Below are 17,745 nucleotides of genomic sequence, written 5' to 3' on the forward strand. Positions count from 1 at the left end.
TCCAAACTCTTGCATTCAGGTGGCCCAACAAATCCCCAAGCTATAAGGCCCAAAGAATAGCCCAAATATGAGTCCCAAACACGTGAAGCCCACCAGACTGAGTATGCAGGGCGTACTCAGCACGTACACGCATCGTACTTGCTTGATGGCTTATACACTGTGCGTACCTGCTTGTACGTCCAACATACTCACCCATTCAACCCAAAACTTGATTTCATCACTTAATCCCTTATAACATTGCCTAAAACTTAGATCTGACTTCCTTGAGTTGGATTATCACGTAAAGTTGCTAACTTTATGTTCATTCATGGCTAAATGAAGCTCTTATGCTTAAAGGGGACTTAACAAGTGACTTAATGCATGAATATGACCAAAAATCCCATCAAGCATACACCTTTATGCTCTAGGAGTCCACCACAATTTCAGAGCCAAAAGAACATGCCATATAAATGTCTTAACTCTTTAATTAACCCAAAATGGACCAAAAGCATAACAAAACAAACTATGAGGAGATCTAAACATCTACAAGCCAAGGTATGAACTTGATACCTCAAAGAGATTACAACAAGTGAGATGATTCTGGATCTATGACCTTCCTTCCAAGCAAGGTACCTACAATCATCAAAGCTTCCTTCACAATGAGCAAAACACCCACTAAAATCCTCCCAAGGGCTCATGAACACCACCAAGAAAGCTTAAGGGACGATTTAGGGTTTTAGGAGCACTACAAATAAAACTAAATTTAGTGGCAAAATATTGTTGTGCCACTATAATATGTGGTTTAGTGGCATATATTTTATTGTGACACTATACATTTTTAGAATCAGGTTTTTGATTCCCTCTTGTTTTCCTACTTTTACATCTAAAATTTTAAATATAGCAAAATGAAAGCAGGTCCCAAAAATTTGATTATCTTTCAAAAAAGATTTAAATAGCAAAATGTTTTTGGGAAAACTAATCGATAATCTCTCCTACTTCATCCCTATTCTGCCCTTCACCCTCGTCGCTTACCCCTATCAGGTTGTCTCCATCACCTACTTTTTGGCAGCCCTCGTCGTTTTCAAGTCACTGTCGGTCCTTTCTACCTAGCTGTCGCCTACAATGTTGGTGACCATGTTGGACGAAGCCACAATAAGATTTGGGATATGCCATTCATCACCTTCAACGAAATCTGTTTTACAATCTCATTCGTGTTTAGCTTCACTCATCTTCTCTCAAGTCTTTTAGCATATTAGAATGTATGAAAGATTTTATCATGTTATAAATTACTTGATTGGACTGACTATGTGTGTCTTTTGATAGGGTTTTAATGAAATCGATAATTAGGTAAAAATCAAACAAGGATTAGATGTAAATTACTCGACATGTGACTAATAAATGTATATATGTGTGTTTGTTTTCTTCCATGTTTTTTTGAACTTGAAATTTTAGGATTTTAAATGTTGTTTTCAAACAAAGGTAACATTGGCAGAATACCAAAAGAGGTTAGTTTTTCACTAGTTTACCCCTTTCTACTCAGTTTGAAACTCAATATATGTGTTCCGAGACACTAACTAGCACAAGTACTAGGTTTGTATGCTTTTCAATCGAGGAAAAATTGTCTTATTGATTAATAATTTATAGATAACTAGAGCTCTGATTTAGGTATGGACTTTCCCTGAACTAGCTAAGAGTAGAGTCCTCTAAAATTTGAGTATGATAATGCAACATTAATCATCTGAAATTTATATAAAATAGAAAGAGAGACATAAAATTTTCAATTCGGCGAGAAGAACAAGATAAAAGGTATATTCAAGTTGCATTTTCATGCAACACATGTAATGTATTTCTCAAATAAGAACCGTAATGTGTTTACCATGGCACGCCTTTTAAAACGATGGTATGATTCATATTTGCCTAATGGCCTCTGGTTTAGGTTTTATAATTAAATAGGCCTAAAGGGCTAAAACGATCATGGGTATTGGGCAATCGGCCCAAAATTTTGTTCAAATATATGGACCTGTTAGAAAAATCAAAATTCGACGACGTCGTGTCGCTTTTCATCTGGCTTTTGTCCGACTGCAGTGATTAATAGTTTTATTCATGATATTTGTATCTCATACTGAAAAGATTTGCCATTGTTTGTTAAATTGACTAAGAGAGAAACTTTCAATGCTCTTGTGTGTGCTTCTAGAATGAAATTGAAAACTTGCAAGTTTAAAATATGTTTTTTTTTTTTAATTTTGTTCCATTATTTTCCATTTTATTCACAAATATATGGAAAGGAAGTCAAAATTATATGAGAATTAGTAAGATTTAATGGTATCTTCTTCACTACCAAATGCTTAATATGGTCATTTGTGTATGCATATACAATTAACATCGTTAGAAGGAGATTAGTTGATGATAGGTTGTTGGAAAAGTGACATCAAGATTAGAAAAATCTGAAGTTGAACATGGAAATTTTTATTGGGAAAAGCCACCTTATGCAAATTTTACAACTACTTTGCATCTTTTGATAGGTAAATTGGATTTAAAATAGTTAAAGTTTCCTAGCTATTTATTTAACATCTTTGAAGATTATATTAGAGTACACTACTATAATTAGAATCTTATTCACGTAACAGCTACACGTATATGTGGACAATCAGAGATGGGTTTGAATACCAATGTGTTGAATATGGGTTATCATAAGTCTTAGGGCCTTTGGAGAAGATAGATCTAGACCCATTTAGGTACAAAGGATGGAATTGAGGTGATCAGGGAGTTTGGATTGTGCCTTAGAGCCAAGAGGTAAATCGGTAAAGTGGCAGTTCGAGCTCTTTATGAATATTTGATTTTTGTTCGGAAGGTTTTGAGGTGAGGATAAGTTGATAGATGTTTAGAGCTTCTCTCCACTTTTTCGTGGATATAAAGAACGTCAAAAACGGAGTTGAAACGAAGAAGTTATGGCCATTTGAAGTTGGAGTAGTTTGGGTGGTTGATCGTTGACTTATTGACCGAGCTCATTTAAGGCTCACGGCGTGAAAAAGGAGTGCTCAAGAACTGAGAAGCGCCTGATGCACTAAAACCCTAATTTTCGGGTATTTAAAGGTATGAGATGATTAGGGTTGCTCCTCCTAAACCTCTTTCACTCCCAAGACCTGTGGAAACCCTAATCTCAACCCCCATTAAATTCTTGGTCATTTTGGTGTTATTCAAGAGATTTTGGAGGCTTTGAAGCTCATTAAGGAGAAGAAGATCATTAGTGGTGCATTTGTTGACATCTTGGTTGCTTCATCAGATAGTTGAGGAGCTTTTTGGACCTTTGTAAATCCTCAAGCTCATGCCTTTCCTTTCCTTGCTTGCAAGATCTATGTTTCCATGCATTTTATGGCTTGTATTGTTGGTTAGCATGCTTGGAATCCATAAAGGTTGCAAATTTATGGAATACGATGGCATCTTAAGTCTTATATGTTCTGGATTTGGAATTTGGTCATGGTTTTGGACTCCAAGTTTGAGTCTTGGCCCTTTTTCCTTCATTTTGACCAAGTTGGTGTTTAAGTCATGTATTGGACATATGTGACTGAAAAGCTTCGCTTTTTATGGTCCTTGGGGTCAATGAAGACCCTCTAGACTGTCCCATGTTAAGGCATAATGGATTAGGAGCTTAATGCTCATTTTTGGTCAGTTCTGTACTCACGACGTATGGAATGTGTAACATCCCGAACTTCGCAGGTATATTTCGAACCCCTCCTCTTTTATAAGTTGCCATTTGTAGTCCCTGGAGTTGGTTGAGTTGGGCCATGAGAAGTATAAGGACTAAAGTTGCAACTTTATGTCAGGAAGGAGTACACTGAGCGTACTAGGCACGCCCTAGTACGCTGGGCGTACACTCATGTACGTTGGGCGTACTCATGTCAGGTGAAAACCCTAATATTTAGGGTTGGGAACTATATAAACATCCTTATAGCTAATTTCCTCTGATTATCCTCAGCCTCCATATCCCATAAACTGTTCCAAACCTTATTTTTGTGTGTGAGTGTGAGTTAGTGTGCATTTTGAACCTTTGAAGGTGAATTCATTGCACCAAGGAGTTAGAGAAGGAGAACAAGGCTATAGATCTGAAGTTGTGTTGTGCCCTAGAAGCTCCAGAAGGTAAAAAGCTTGGAACTTTATGCTTGTGTGTTATAAATCTAGTCATTTTAACTTTATGGAAGCATTCGTGTCCCAAAAGTCCCAAAATGGTGCATGTGATGACTTGGACGAAATGGGTTGTCCTTTCAGACCTTAGAAGAGGTCCTAAGTGATAAAAATGAGGTCCAAATAGCTAGATTTGTCTCATGCATGAAGTAGGAAGGTCTTAATGGATTAAGACCATGTGTTAAGAACTTTCTAGACGTCCAAAGTGATAAAGTTCGAAACTTTATGGTTCAATGGCACATTTGGTCGATGGATCTGGAATTTGGGCTTAAGTGCTTAAGCCATTAAGCACTTATTAGGGTTTTGGTGAAACGCCGCATACGCCCAGCATAATTCCTGCACGCCCAGCGTACGGGGTCAACCACCCCGATGGCGGTCAACATAGGGCAGGCGTACGCCAAGCATACCGGAGGAGTACGCCCCGTGTACGTCCTCAGTTTGGACTTTTGACTTGTTGGCTTCTGGTTGGGCCGCTGTTAGACTATTTGGACTTGGGCCTTGTTGGGTCCTGAATATTTGAAGTAGGGCCAATTATGATAAGCGGTCCTATGGTAAGGATGAATTAGGAGGTTAGGCCCAATTAGGAAAATTGGGCCATTGTTGGGCTTGTGCATATGGACTTGGGTTAGTGGATTCATATTAAATGGACAATATGGACCCTTTGGCAATTTTGGAGATCCCACTTATTAATTTAGTATTCATCATTTTAGGCAATCAAGGTGGTCAGTGAAATTGCAGCGGGAGCCTCTCAATTCAGTTCTGCACTACTTACTAGGTGAGTTATTCTCACTATATCAACAGTGTCTAAGACACCAATGCCAGCCCTTCGGATTGTATCCGGGTTTATTGCATGTTATGCGTATTGATTAGCACTCTGGTAGTTAGGTTGATGGTCTGCTTAGTGGCATGTTATGTTGGTATCCTGGTCATAGGATGTTGTTTTGCTAATTGATTTATTAGAATGGTCATTTGTGATATTTATATGCTAGCATATGTTATTTATGTGCACATGATTGTCGTCTGGTGGTTGGGTTGAGACGGTCCTGCTTCATGTTGTAGGCTAACATACCTAGGGCGGTCTGGATAGGTTGTAGGCCTTTCGAGGCAGTCCGGTCATGTTGAAGGCCTGGTGAGCGGTTCGGATTGGCTGTAGGACCTGCAAGGCGGTCCAGTCATGCCGAAGGCTCAGGAGCGGTCCAGATAGGTTGTAGGCCCTGCGAGGCAGTCCAGTCATGTTGAAGGCTCATTATACATGTTTTTTGTTATTATTTTGCTGGGTGGTGTATGTTGGTATTCTGGGGGTAACTCACTAAGCCTTCAAGCTTACATTTATTGATTTTGTTTCAGGTACTTCAAGTGACCATGGCAAGGCGAAGGCATGACATACACATCCTCACATTTTATGGTTTGGGATTTCTCGGAACTTTGATATGAAATCATTTTGAAAACAATTTGTGAACTATGTTGATGTTTGAATAAGTTTATTTAACCGGACTGGTTTTGAAAAGCTTAAATTTTTGGTAAATTTTTGGGTTGTTACAGAATGAAGCCTCACGGTGTGAGAATGTTTTGAGGAAGTTTTCAGACAGTAATCGCAACCTCACGAGGTGAGCATAAGGTGCTCACGACGAGAGCAGCCCATGAGCATGCTTTGGACTCTTTGATTGTGGTCTAGCTTGGTATGGGACATGTCCTTTGGTTTGGGTTGATAATGGACTAAGGATTGTAGAGTAATGGACTTCTGGTTAGGATTGCCTTGCTAGGTTTCACCTAATGGGCCTTGGATGATGAATTGGTCCTTAGTGGTCCCAATGTAGTTAGGCCTTGATTGGGCCGAATGGGCTTGGACCTTTGGGCCATCAGAAAAATCATTGGTTTAGAGAAGTAAATGGGCTTTAGGGGAAAGGCCCATGTAAGGGTTTGGGCCCAATTTGGAAAATTGGGCCATTGATGGGTTTTTATGGATTATATAGTTTTGGACCTTAGTTATGGTCTTGTTAGGCCAAGGGTAAAATGGTCATTTTACCTAAAGATTTAGATTATAGTTCATGGTTTAGAACATAGGTGCTAATTGGATATTGTGTTGGTAATTGTTAGTTTGGGAAAACCGTCAGGGCAGCAACTACGGAGTTCGGGCAACGAGCTTCAACATTCGAGGTGAGTCTCCTCACTGTGTGTATGGGTCTAAGGCAGCAATGATGGCCCATTTAGTTTATGTATGGTAGGAAGACCCGGGGGTTAGCCCTAGGCATTATGTATGAAAGACCAGGAGGCAGCTCTTGGCACACAATATGCTATTATATTGTATGCTAAGTAGCTAAGTAGAATAGATTGTATGCTAGTTGTCTTTGTGATTGATTGCGTGGAAGACCTAGAGGTGGCTCCTAGCACTTGTCTGTAAGACCCAGGGGGTGGCCTTTATTAGTGTTTTTCTTCATAGTTCAAGGACCAAGATATGATGTAGGCTTAGTTACACCATATTTTGAGTGTTATACACCCCCGAAGGGCACGAAATAGTGTTTTATAGAGTTGTTACATCACTCAACCTGATTAGGGTTTAGAATTTCTGAACATTTGAAACTTCCAAGTGATACTTTGCATTAAGATCTAGAGTTATACATTAGTCAGCATAGAGTAAGCCCTAGCATATAAGGACTAGTTGAGTTGACCAGTTTGACTCGTTGACTTTGTTTGACTTTGACTTGACCAGAAATTGATGTTTGTCACATCATTCTCCCTGTTAGAAGGAATTCCGTCCCAAAATTAGTATTTTGAGTGGGACTTCATGGATTAGGGAAAAGATGTGGGTATTTTTGTTTCATCTGATCTTCGCGCTCTCAGGTGTACTCAGGTCCTCGTTTGGCGTTCCAACGGACCTTTACAATGGAGATGCGACTTTGTTTTGTCCTTTTAATCTCCCGATCGATGATTTCTACTGGCTCTTCTACGAAGTGGAGACTCTCGTTGATTTTAATTTTGTCCAGAGGGATAACGAGAGTCTCATCGGACAAGCACTTGTTTAAGTTGGACACATGGAATGTAGGATGTACGTTATTGAGTTCCTGCGGTAACTAAAGCTTGTAAGCTACCGAGTCGATCCTGGCAAGGATCTCGAATGGTCCGATCTACCTTGGATTTAGTTTCCCACGTTTTCCAAAACGTATTAATCCCTTCCAGGATGAGACCTTCAAAAGGACCTGATCCCCAACCTGAAATTCCAAGGGCTTCCGTCTTTTATCCGCATAACTCTTTTGTCTGTCCCTTGAAGCTTTTAGGCGTTCTCAGATTTAGACAATCTTCTCGTTTGTTTATCTTATGATTTTCAGGCCAGTGAGAGTGCTGTTAGGAACTTGTCTTCTAGCTAGTTGCATGTCACCCACTTTAGCCCAGCATAGGGGTGATCTGCACTTGCGGCCATAGAGGGCTTCGAATGGAGCAACCTTGATGCTAGTGGGATAGCTGTTGTTGTACAAGAACTCGACTAGTGGTAAATGGGTATCCCATGCCTTACCAAAATCGATCACACAAGCTCTTAGCATATCTTCCAAGGTTTGAATGGTCCTCTCACTCTCACCGTCGGTTTGTAGGTGGTAGGCGGTGCTCATCTCTAGTCTCGTCCCTAGAGATTTTTGTAGTGACTGCCAGAACTGTGAGGTGAAGCTACTATCTCTGTCCGAGATAATGGATATTGGTAACCCATGCAGTCGTACTATCTCATGATGTATGTCCTAGTTAGTTTCTCCATCTTGTCCGTTTCTTTTATTGGTAGGAAGTGCGCGGATTTGGTTAACCTGTCGACGATCACCCAGATGGTGTCAAGTCCACCCGCTGTCTTGGGTAGCTTGGTTATGAAATTCATGGTTATCTACTCCCACTTCTACTCAGGTATTTCAGGTTGTTGTAACAATCTTGAAGGATTTTGGTACTCTATCTTGACTTTGGCGCAAGTCAGGCACTTGCCTACATAGACAATGATTTTGGCCTTCATGTTCGGCTACCAATACAGTTTCTTGAGGTCCAGATACATCTTGTGTGAACCGGGATCCACTGAGTATCGAATTTTATGAGCCTCGTTCATGAAAATGTCTCTGAATCCACCAAACTTCGGTGTTCAGATTCGATTCATGAAGTAACGAACTCCGTCACCCTTGACTTCAAGATTCTTATCCGTTACTCTTAAGGCTTCGCCAACCACGTTTTTGGTTTCAAGTCTTCCATTTGAGCTTCCTTGATTTGCATGGACAGGTGGGAATGGATCGTCATGGTTAAGGATTTCACTCGGCGACCCGAGTATTCCTTTTAACTGAGAGCATCCGCTATTACATTAGCTTTTCCCAGATGATAACGAATTTCACATTCGTAATCGCTCAATAGTTCAACCCTTTGTCTCTGTCTCATGTTAAGTTCTTTTTGGTTGAGAATGTGCTGAAATATCTTATGATCGGTGAAGATTGTGCATTTTGTGTCGTAGAGATAGTGCCTCCAGATCTTTAGGATGAAAACAATAGCTCCCAGTTCGAGGTCGTGCGTAGTGTAGTTGACCTCGTGTGTCTTGAGCTATCTCGAGGCGTATGCGATGAACTTTCCTCGTTGCATTAGAACACATCCAAGACCTTGGTTTGATGCGTCGTAGAAGACCACAAAGTCTTCCTTTCCTTCTGGCAAAGATAATATAGGTGCACTGCATAGGGCTTGTTTCAGTTTTTGGAATGCAACGTCTTGTTTTTCTTCCCAGCTAAAGGTTACACCCTTCTGAGTCAGGGTGGTAAGTGGTTTGGCAATCTTCGAGAAATTTTGTATGAATCTTCGGTAATATCCAGCAAGGCCCAAGAATTGTCAGATTTCCATTAGGGTTCTTGGAGCTGACCAATTCTCGATTGCCTTGATTTTGGAAGGGTCCACGTGTATCCCGTCTTTGCTAACCATGTGACCTAAGAAATCTACTTTTCGAATCCAAAATTCACACTTCGAGAATTTTGCGTATAACTTCTCTTCCCTTAGTGTTTCCAAGATCTATTGGAGGTGTTGAATATGTTCTTCTTTACTCTTTGAATAGATGAGTATATCATCTATGAACACGATCACAAATTTGTCCAGGAAAGAACGACATACTTTGTTCATTAAGTCCATGAACACTATCAGTGCATTTGTTAATCCGAAGGGCGTCACTACAAACTCGTAGTGACCATAACGAGTTTAGAACGCTGTCTTGGAAACATCTCCTTCCAAGACTCGCAACTGGTGATATTTGGATCTTAAATCGGTCTTTGATAAGTAGCTTGCTCCTTGGAGCTGGTCGAACAGATCGTCTATGTGCGGTAGGGGATATCGGTTCTTGATTGTGAGCTTTTTTAGTTCTAGGTAGTCGATGCACATGCGGAAAGATCCATCCTTTTTCTTTACGAACAGTACTAGTGCTCCCCAAGGTGAGAAGCTCGACCTGATGAATCCTTTGCTGAGTAGTTCGTTCAGTTGGCTGGATAATTCCTGCATCTCTACCAGTGCTAGACGGTACGGTGATTTTGCTACTGAGGTAGCTCCGGGAATCAACTAGATTCTGAACTGGACTTGACGTTCTGGTGGAACTCCAGGAAGATCTTCAGGGAAGACGCCGGGGAAGTTCCAAACTTCCAGAATGTCTTTGACGTTTTTCGCTTCCTGTTCCTTATCTACCACGTGGGATAGGAAGGCATGGTATTCCTTGCGCATATATTTTTGGGCTTTGACGAAAGAGATTCTTTGTAAATTGGTATTGGTTTTGTCACCATAAATGGCAAGAGTTTCTCCATTCGGCAGATTAAGGTGAGCGGCCCTTTCATGACAAAGTATATCGGCATGGTGAAGGCTTAACCAATACATACCGATGATGACATCAAAGCTTCTTATAGTGATTAGCATTAAATAGATTTGGAAAGAATGTTCATTTAGAGTTAGTTTGAAGCCTACGTATATATCGTTTGTGCTCTCTATTTTACCGTTTTCCATTTCTACTGTAAATATCTGATTGAGTGCTTGGGGGTGTTGTTTAAGTAAGTGTTTGAATTCATGGATCACGAAACTCCTCTCCACACCACAATCAAAGAGTATGTATGCATAAGTGTCATTGAGGAGAAACGTACCCGTAACCACCATGGGATCTGCTATTGCTTCGTTCTGCCCTATTGCCAGCACTCTTCCAACACCCCCAGCATTACTTGCCTTAGGGAAATCTCTCTTGTAGTGCCCAGCTTCACTACACGCTTGGCACACACCGACTCCAGGAACTTGTTTGATTGGTTATGTCGGTGCCTTACAGAAACGGGCAGTATGCCCTTTCCTGTTGCAGTTATTATAGTGCATCTCCCAACAACTTCCGTTGTGATGGAAATTGCATTTGTTGCACTTTGGTAGGTTTCGAACATATTGTTTTGCTGGTGTAGGGGTAACATGAACAACAGTGAGAGTAGTAGCGGCATGGACTACCACTATCTGTTGTTTCTTGGAAGGTTCCTGTGAAAATTGACCCTTCCTCTTGTTCCAAAACTTCTTCTTCTTTTTCTTCTTGTTGTTGGTATTGTTGTTGTTGTTTTTGTTGCTTCTTATGGGTTGCTTTGGAACAACAGTCATGAATTATTGGCAGACACCATGGTCAACGAGGGACTGTGCCAGCTGTTTGGCACTATTGAAAGTAATTGGTTTGGAAGCTAATACACTTCCTTGAATCTGGAGTGACAGCCCCTAGATATACCTTTCGATCTTCTTCCTCTCCAGAGCAACCATTCCCGTGAAAAGTATTGCTAAGTCACTGAACCTATTGGTATAGGTCGTGATGTCTAATCCTACCATAATAAGGCCCCAAAGCTCTTGCTCGAGCTTTTGTACTTCGCCTCTCGGGCAGTACTCTTGTATGAGCATTTGTTTCAGGTTTTCCCATCCCATGGAGTTAGCCACTACCAAAGTTAGTGACTTAACGTGGCCATTCCACTATGTTAGGGCTCGTTCGGAGAAAGTGCGGGCAGCAAATTTTACCTTGCTCCCTTCTGGGCATGAGCAGATCTCAAATGTTGCTTCCGTTTTCTCTATCCATTAAGATAGATCCATTACTCCTCCATTCCCATTAAAGGATATGGGTTTGCTGTTGGTGAAGTCCTTATAAGTGAATTCCCCGGAACGACCCTGGTGTTGACCATTAGTAGAGCTATTTATTCCTCCTCCTGACCCGTTGTAACTCAATTGTGCAATTGCTACTTTCACGGCAACTGTTACAGCAGCCTGAAAAACAGCATTGTCCATCGATGGAGATGGTGGTGTTCCTGTAGTATTGATGCGTCGGGGATTTCTTCTTGGTGGCATGATTCTGCCATAAATTAAAAGACGAATTCATGATAAGTCTTCAGCAACAGTTATGGAGAGTCTTAGTATTATATGCTTTTACGTCCCAAAAATTATTGAATTTGTAAGTTAAAATGGAAACTTACAAGAATAACTATATGATTTTCTTAGCATTTTAAGAATTTATTAAAATTCCCAATGAAATAATAAGTGCGTGTCAATCTCATTGATATTAATATTTGATGCATCGATCAGGAAAATTTGACCTTAACACAGGTCTAGAGTACATCAATGAAAATGGGAAAATTTTGACGGCATTCAGACCCCCGAATTGTGTATTCACAATCCGTCAGGTGGACATACATAAAGGAAAGAGTAGCACTAACGCTCACTTGATAAGTCTATACATAGCGCAAGTAGTACGCGCTCTACTCCGAGCGGGTGGTGCGTTGCGGACCATGGTATGTGTTCGTGGAAGCCTGAGCTCGAGCTACTTGGCGTTTAGCTCCGATGACGCGCCTCTCCATTTCGGCTTGGCTTTTCTGGAACTCCCTTACCTCGGCTCTAGCAACGGTAATGTCTTTCTAAAGGTAAAAGGTGTGCTCTATTGTTCGTTCATGTTCTTCGTTTGGGCGACGAAGACGTACCGCCATGACTTGGGTGGTCGCACCAACGTCCATGATCTGTTTGGCGTTCAGTCTAGCTTGCTTGTCTTAGTTGGAGATGCGACGAACCATGACAGGGAATGCCCTGTCAGCTAAACCTCCATTACTGAGATTGTAAATGCCTTGTCCCTTGCTGTTGGGTGTGTGCCATCCTTGTTCCTGACTCCATCGTTTCAGATCTTCAGCCCAGCGAGGCGTCGGACCCTGAAAGTTCCAACGGGGGGTTTGGTGCTTTCTGGGGAGGATTGTATACCTCGGATTCCGAGTCAGTGCCCTCATTATCTGCTTCCTCTTCTTCGGGATCCTCTTCTGGATCTTCCTCGGGAATCTCTTCCGGGTCCTCTTTTGGATCCTCCTCGACCCAACCTCCATTCCCCTGGTTAGGGTAGTAGGGATCCCCGGTGATATGAAATCCTGCCATTTCGTCTGATCAAGAATAGAGATAAGAGATTTATATATAAAACTTGAGTGTAAAAAGAAAATTTTATGATAAGACCTACACTGAGTCCTCTTATAATTACCTAGTGTATGCAAATTACGTACAATTGAGATCGAATGGACTGTTGTGTAAGTAGCTTCACTCTAAGCCCACATCCAAACAAGGAAAAGAACCTAAAGCGAAATCATTAATCCTAAGCCTATGGAACCTCAATCATGTGTAACCTTAAAGTATGCACTTTGCAATTATAGACCTGTCAGTGAAGGTTTTTAGTTTCTATAAGCATAATTTTATTTAATTGACGATCCTAGTTCTAACGAAATGTCAAGGTTTACTCGCTTATTATAGTTTTTATAGTGTCATAAATACTCCTATAGTATCCAGATTTGTAAGTTTGATTCTAGTGTTACTTTGGTAAGTTTTCGACTTGTTGCTCACTACGACTATTCCCCGACACATGTTGGTCATACCTCGGATAAATATTTTTGATCAGGCTATATTCATCCTAGATCTGATTACATGTTATGAGGCCTAGTCATACTGTCCAACTTGTCCTAATACTTTTGTATAGTTCTAACCATGACATTAAGCTATTGCATGCATGTATTTGTACCTTTATGAAACTAACATTTTTTTTATTTAATGAAGTATGGTTGGTGTGAAAGCGTTTTGTCAGAGAGTTTTAGTCCCTTTGCATTTATAGTTTGTATTTCTTATGTGGTTTGATATACTTAGTTCACTATAAACAATGCTCTGATACCAATCTGTCACACCCACAAACCAGAACGGCGGAATCGTTCGAGGGCGGATGACTTCATGTAGTATCATAACAGTTGAGTAAATAGTAAAGAAAGAAAACACAACCACCATAAATATAATTTAAAAAGTTACATTGTTTCTTGTAATACATTTTTCAAAATAAATTAGATTATGATGATATAATAAGTTTTGAAATTGACGCCTTAGCGTCCCTTCCCCAAAAACTGTTGTGTACCTGTATTACTGAATCCCTGAGAAACACAAGTAGTTTTGAAAGAGTGTCAACAGTTAAGCAAGTGAGTTCATAAGTGTTTTTGTATAAGAATTGTACGCCTTTTTGTATAAAGTAACTGAGTTTTTTTCTAGAAAATCTAGTATTTTCCATAAATGAATGGTAGTTTTAAAAGTTCCGAAAACCAGAATGCATAAGTATTTCTCATACTTATTATAGTGTAAGTAGATTTATATATGTATATATAATCACTAAGGCGTTTGATAGCCCCGTAAACCAAAATGTTTTAATACTTCATGTGAGTTTTTATAACCGTGCTACTGACCCAGACTGCCTGTAACAACATTCTTTAGGCGTTGAAATGATATGACGTTTGTCACCCTAGACCTGCCGGTCTAACTGTAGCTAACAGTTTACATTATTGCTTTTTTTTTCTTATGTGGTTTGATATACTTAGTTCACTATAAACAATGCTCTGATACTAATCCGTCACACCCCCAAACCAGAACGGCAGAATCGTTCGAGCGCGGATGACTTCATGTAGTATCATAACAGTTGAGTAAATAGTAAAGAAAGAAAACACAACCACCATAAATATAATTTAAAATGTTACATTGTTTCTTGTAATACATGTTTCAAAATAAATTATATTATGATGATATAATAAGTTTTGAAATTGACGCCTTAGCTTCCCTTCCCCAAAAGCTGTTGTGTACCTGTATTACTGAATCCCTGAGAAATACAAGTAGTTTTGAAAGAGTGTCAACAATTAAGCTGGTGAGTTCATAAGCGTTTTTGTATAAGAATTGTATGCCTTTTGTATAAAGTAACTGAGTTTGTTTCTAGAAAATCCAATATTTTCCATAAATGAATGGTAGTTTTAAAAGTTCCAAAAACCAGAATGCATAAGTATTTCCCATACTTATTATAGTGTAAGTAGATTTATATATGTATATATAATCACTAAGGCGTTTGATAGCCCCGTAAACCAAAATGTTTTAATACTTCATGTGAGTTTTTATAACCGTGCTACTGACCCAGACTGCCTGTAACAACATTCTTCAGGCGTTGAAATGATATGACATTTGTCACCCTAGACCAGCCGGTCTAACTGTAGCTAACAGTTTAGCTGCGGGATTGTCAGTCCCGTATAGATCTATACACAAGTATTACGCTCTACCTACAAGAGATTATGGTTTATAACACAGGACTTGAAATGCGTACTTCAAAGTACGTGAAGTCAAACATCTCACAAAAGTTAGTATCAAATAGATTTACGTATGAAAAGTCCGTCTTTCTTGTAAATATAAGTATTTCCTCTTTATAGTGTTTGTAGTATGTAAAATATCATGAATATCTCGTAAACTATACCTATTATAGTTTTAAAAGTGTGTTCCGTTTGAATGAAAAACCTTAGTGTATTACCAACTTTGCATGTAAAGTATAACATTAGTAGTAACGTTATGTTACTTATTTAACATTTATACACAAAATGTAGATAAAGCATTAGAAGCTGTATGTAACGATATGCATTTTAACATAAGTTTTTCTTGCGTTTCACTTGTATTTTCCCCCTAAAATATAGTAAAGACGTGAAAATATAGGGGTATGAACTCACCTTATGTGTAGTCGCGGTTAGATTCACGAGATAAAAACAATGATATTTGAGTTTAGAAGTACGTGAAGCCAATCGTATCCTATTATGTTAAACACATAATAATGTGTGAATAAAATGAATCCTTACAAAAGTATGTGCATAAACACTTAGATTATATATAAATACTTACCAAAAATCCTTAAGAGTCTTGCTTGAAAGAAATATGGGATCTCTTGGGAATATTAGATGAAGATCTTGAAGAGAAAATGGAAAGGAGGGAAAGTGCCTTTAGGAGAAAGTATGAGAAAATGTTTACTGTGAATGGGTTTAGGAGGGCCTTTAGTCCGTATATATGCATGTGGGATAAGAAAAAGGTGGTGAGAATTGATGGTGAAGTGACATTTACTTAGGTAAGTGTGATATCAACTTGGGAAGGTAAGTTTTTAACCAATCAAGTCAATACAAGTGGCCAAGTGGGTGAATAAAATAATGTATCCTTAGATATTATTTCATGAAGTTGTGATTTAAGGCTTCAATTTTGGCATAAAATAGGAGTTTTGTGGGTTTTACTTAGGAAAATTACGTGTTTGAGGGAATTTCCGGAGTCAAAATCTCCTAAAATTACTAAAAAGTCCGAAATGGTTGAAAATACGGAGTGGGGTTCGGATTTGTAAGGGTTCCGGAGTCAATATGCCAATTCCGGAGCCAAAAGTGTAAATTCCGAAGTGATACTCTAAGTTCCGGAGTGGGTCAGCAGCTTTCGGAGCGGATCCGAGTCTTTCGAGGTGCGAGACTTTCCGGGGCGGAGTCTTCCTAGCGCGTGCGAGATGGTCCGAAGCGATGATCCCGGAGCAAACCCTTCCGGAGCGAAATTTTCTGGCTGAGAAGATTCCGAATCAGAAGGTCTCCGGACTAAGAGGGTTCCGGACCAAGAGGGTTCTTTTGGGTTTTCTCCTTCGGTTTTTGAGTTGTTTTTAACGAAGGAAAGGATTGGGTTGGTACGGATGTTTATAAAAGTTTGAGAGACATATGAGAGAGATTTGGGAGGGATTTGAGACACAGAGAGATATTTGGGAGAGATTTGAGACATAGAGAGATATTTAGGAGAGATTTAGGAGAGAGAGAGAGTGAGAGAGAGAGTGTGGGAGAGATTGAGAGAGACTTTGTCGGGGGCCTTTATTAGTGTTTTTCTTCATAGGGCAAGGACCTTAGGCTTAGTTACACCATATTTTGAGTGTTATACACCCCTGAAGGGCACGAAATAGTGTTTTATAGAGTTGTTACATCACTCAACTTTATTAGGGTTTAGAATGTCTGAACATTTGAAACTTCTATGTGATACTTTGCATTAAGATATAGAGTTATACATTAGTTAACATAGAGTAAGCCCTAGCATATAAGCATTAGTTGAGTTGACCAGTTTGACCCGTTAACTTTGACTTGACCAGAAATTAACGATTGTCACACAGCACGAGGATGTACCAGGTCTATTTCACCCCATGTACATATAGCAAACAGGCACACATGCATATAGCCCATACAACAGGAGTCACAATGAAACATCTCAAAAATACGGTCCAAAAATTTCATGTTAATTCATTAATAAAAATCATAAGTATCATTCATCATATAAAAGCCATACATTATGTATCTAAAAAATATCGTAACATCTGTCAATATATCAAAATCATATGTCAAAACATCAGAGTTCCTTCCAGGCTAAAAGTTGTGTTGTGTGCAATGCAGTCATCCCGAGCTCTTCCTCTTACTAGCGGAAGTACCTAAAACCAAAACTAAAAACTGTAAGCACGAAGGTTAGTGAGTCTCCCCAAACTACCACATACCATACACATCATCACATAATCATATATAACATACATCAGGCCTCGCCTTGCTGCATCGAGCACTGCCTGAAATCGGCCTTGTCCGGCATCGAGGCCCGCCCGACATCAGACCGCATCTGGCATCGAGCCTCGCCCAGCATCGAGCAAAACTTGGCAAACATATGAGCATTACTACTAATACACATAACATGAGCATGACCACCTAATCATAGTCGTATAAACATTCATCGGTCTCTTCCCGGCATCAGACCGAAATTCGAAAGCATACAAGCATTCCTCGGGAACTGTCCCAGCATTGGACCGTAGTTCGGAAACATACAAATACAAACACATGAAAGAATCACAAAGACATCAAGCATACTACCATTCTTCAGGTACTGCCCCGACATCAGATCGAAATCTGAAAAAACATATAAATCTACATTGGGCCCCGCCCGACATTAGACCTTAATCCGGAACATACTAACATACATAAACGGGTCGGCCGTGGTGCCTTTGATCCGTTCCTACTAGAGGAAAACGCACCTGAAATGTCAAGTGAAGTAGTTGAACGTCTCTGCTCCCACAACCGGCTCTACTCACGCCTTATACAAAACAACCCCTTAGATACCATTCCTTACTTCAAGACCCCTTCACGGGTCAACCTTGGTAAAATTCAATGTCCAAGTCAAAGTCAACTCTCAGTCAAAGTCTAAGTCAATAATCCGAGTTGACATAACTCATCGAGTCGTCCCCCT

This window comes from Lactuca sativa, chromosome 9 (assembly GCF_002870075.4).
Source record: "Lactuca sativa cultivar Salinas chromosome 9, Lsat_Salinas_v11, whole genome shotgun sequence".
In the NCBI taxonomy this organism is placed as follows: domain Eukaryota; kingdom Viridiplantae; phylum Streptophyta; class Magnoliopsida; order Asterales; family Asteraceae; genus Lactuca; species Lactuca sativa.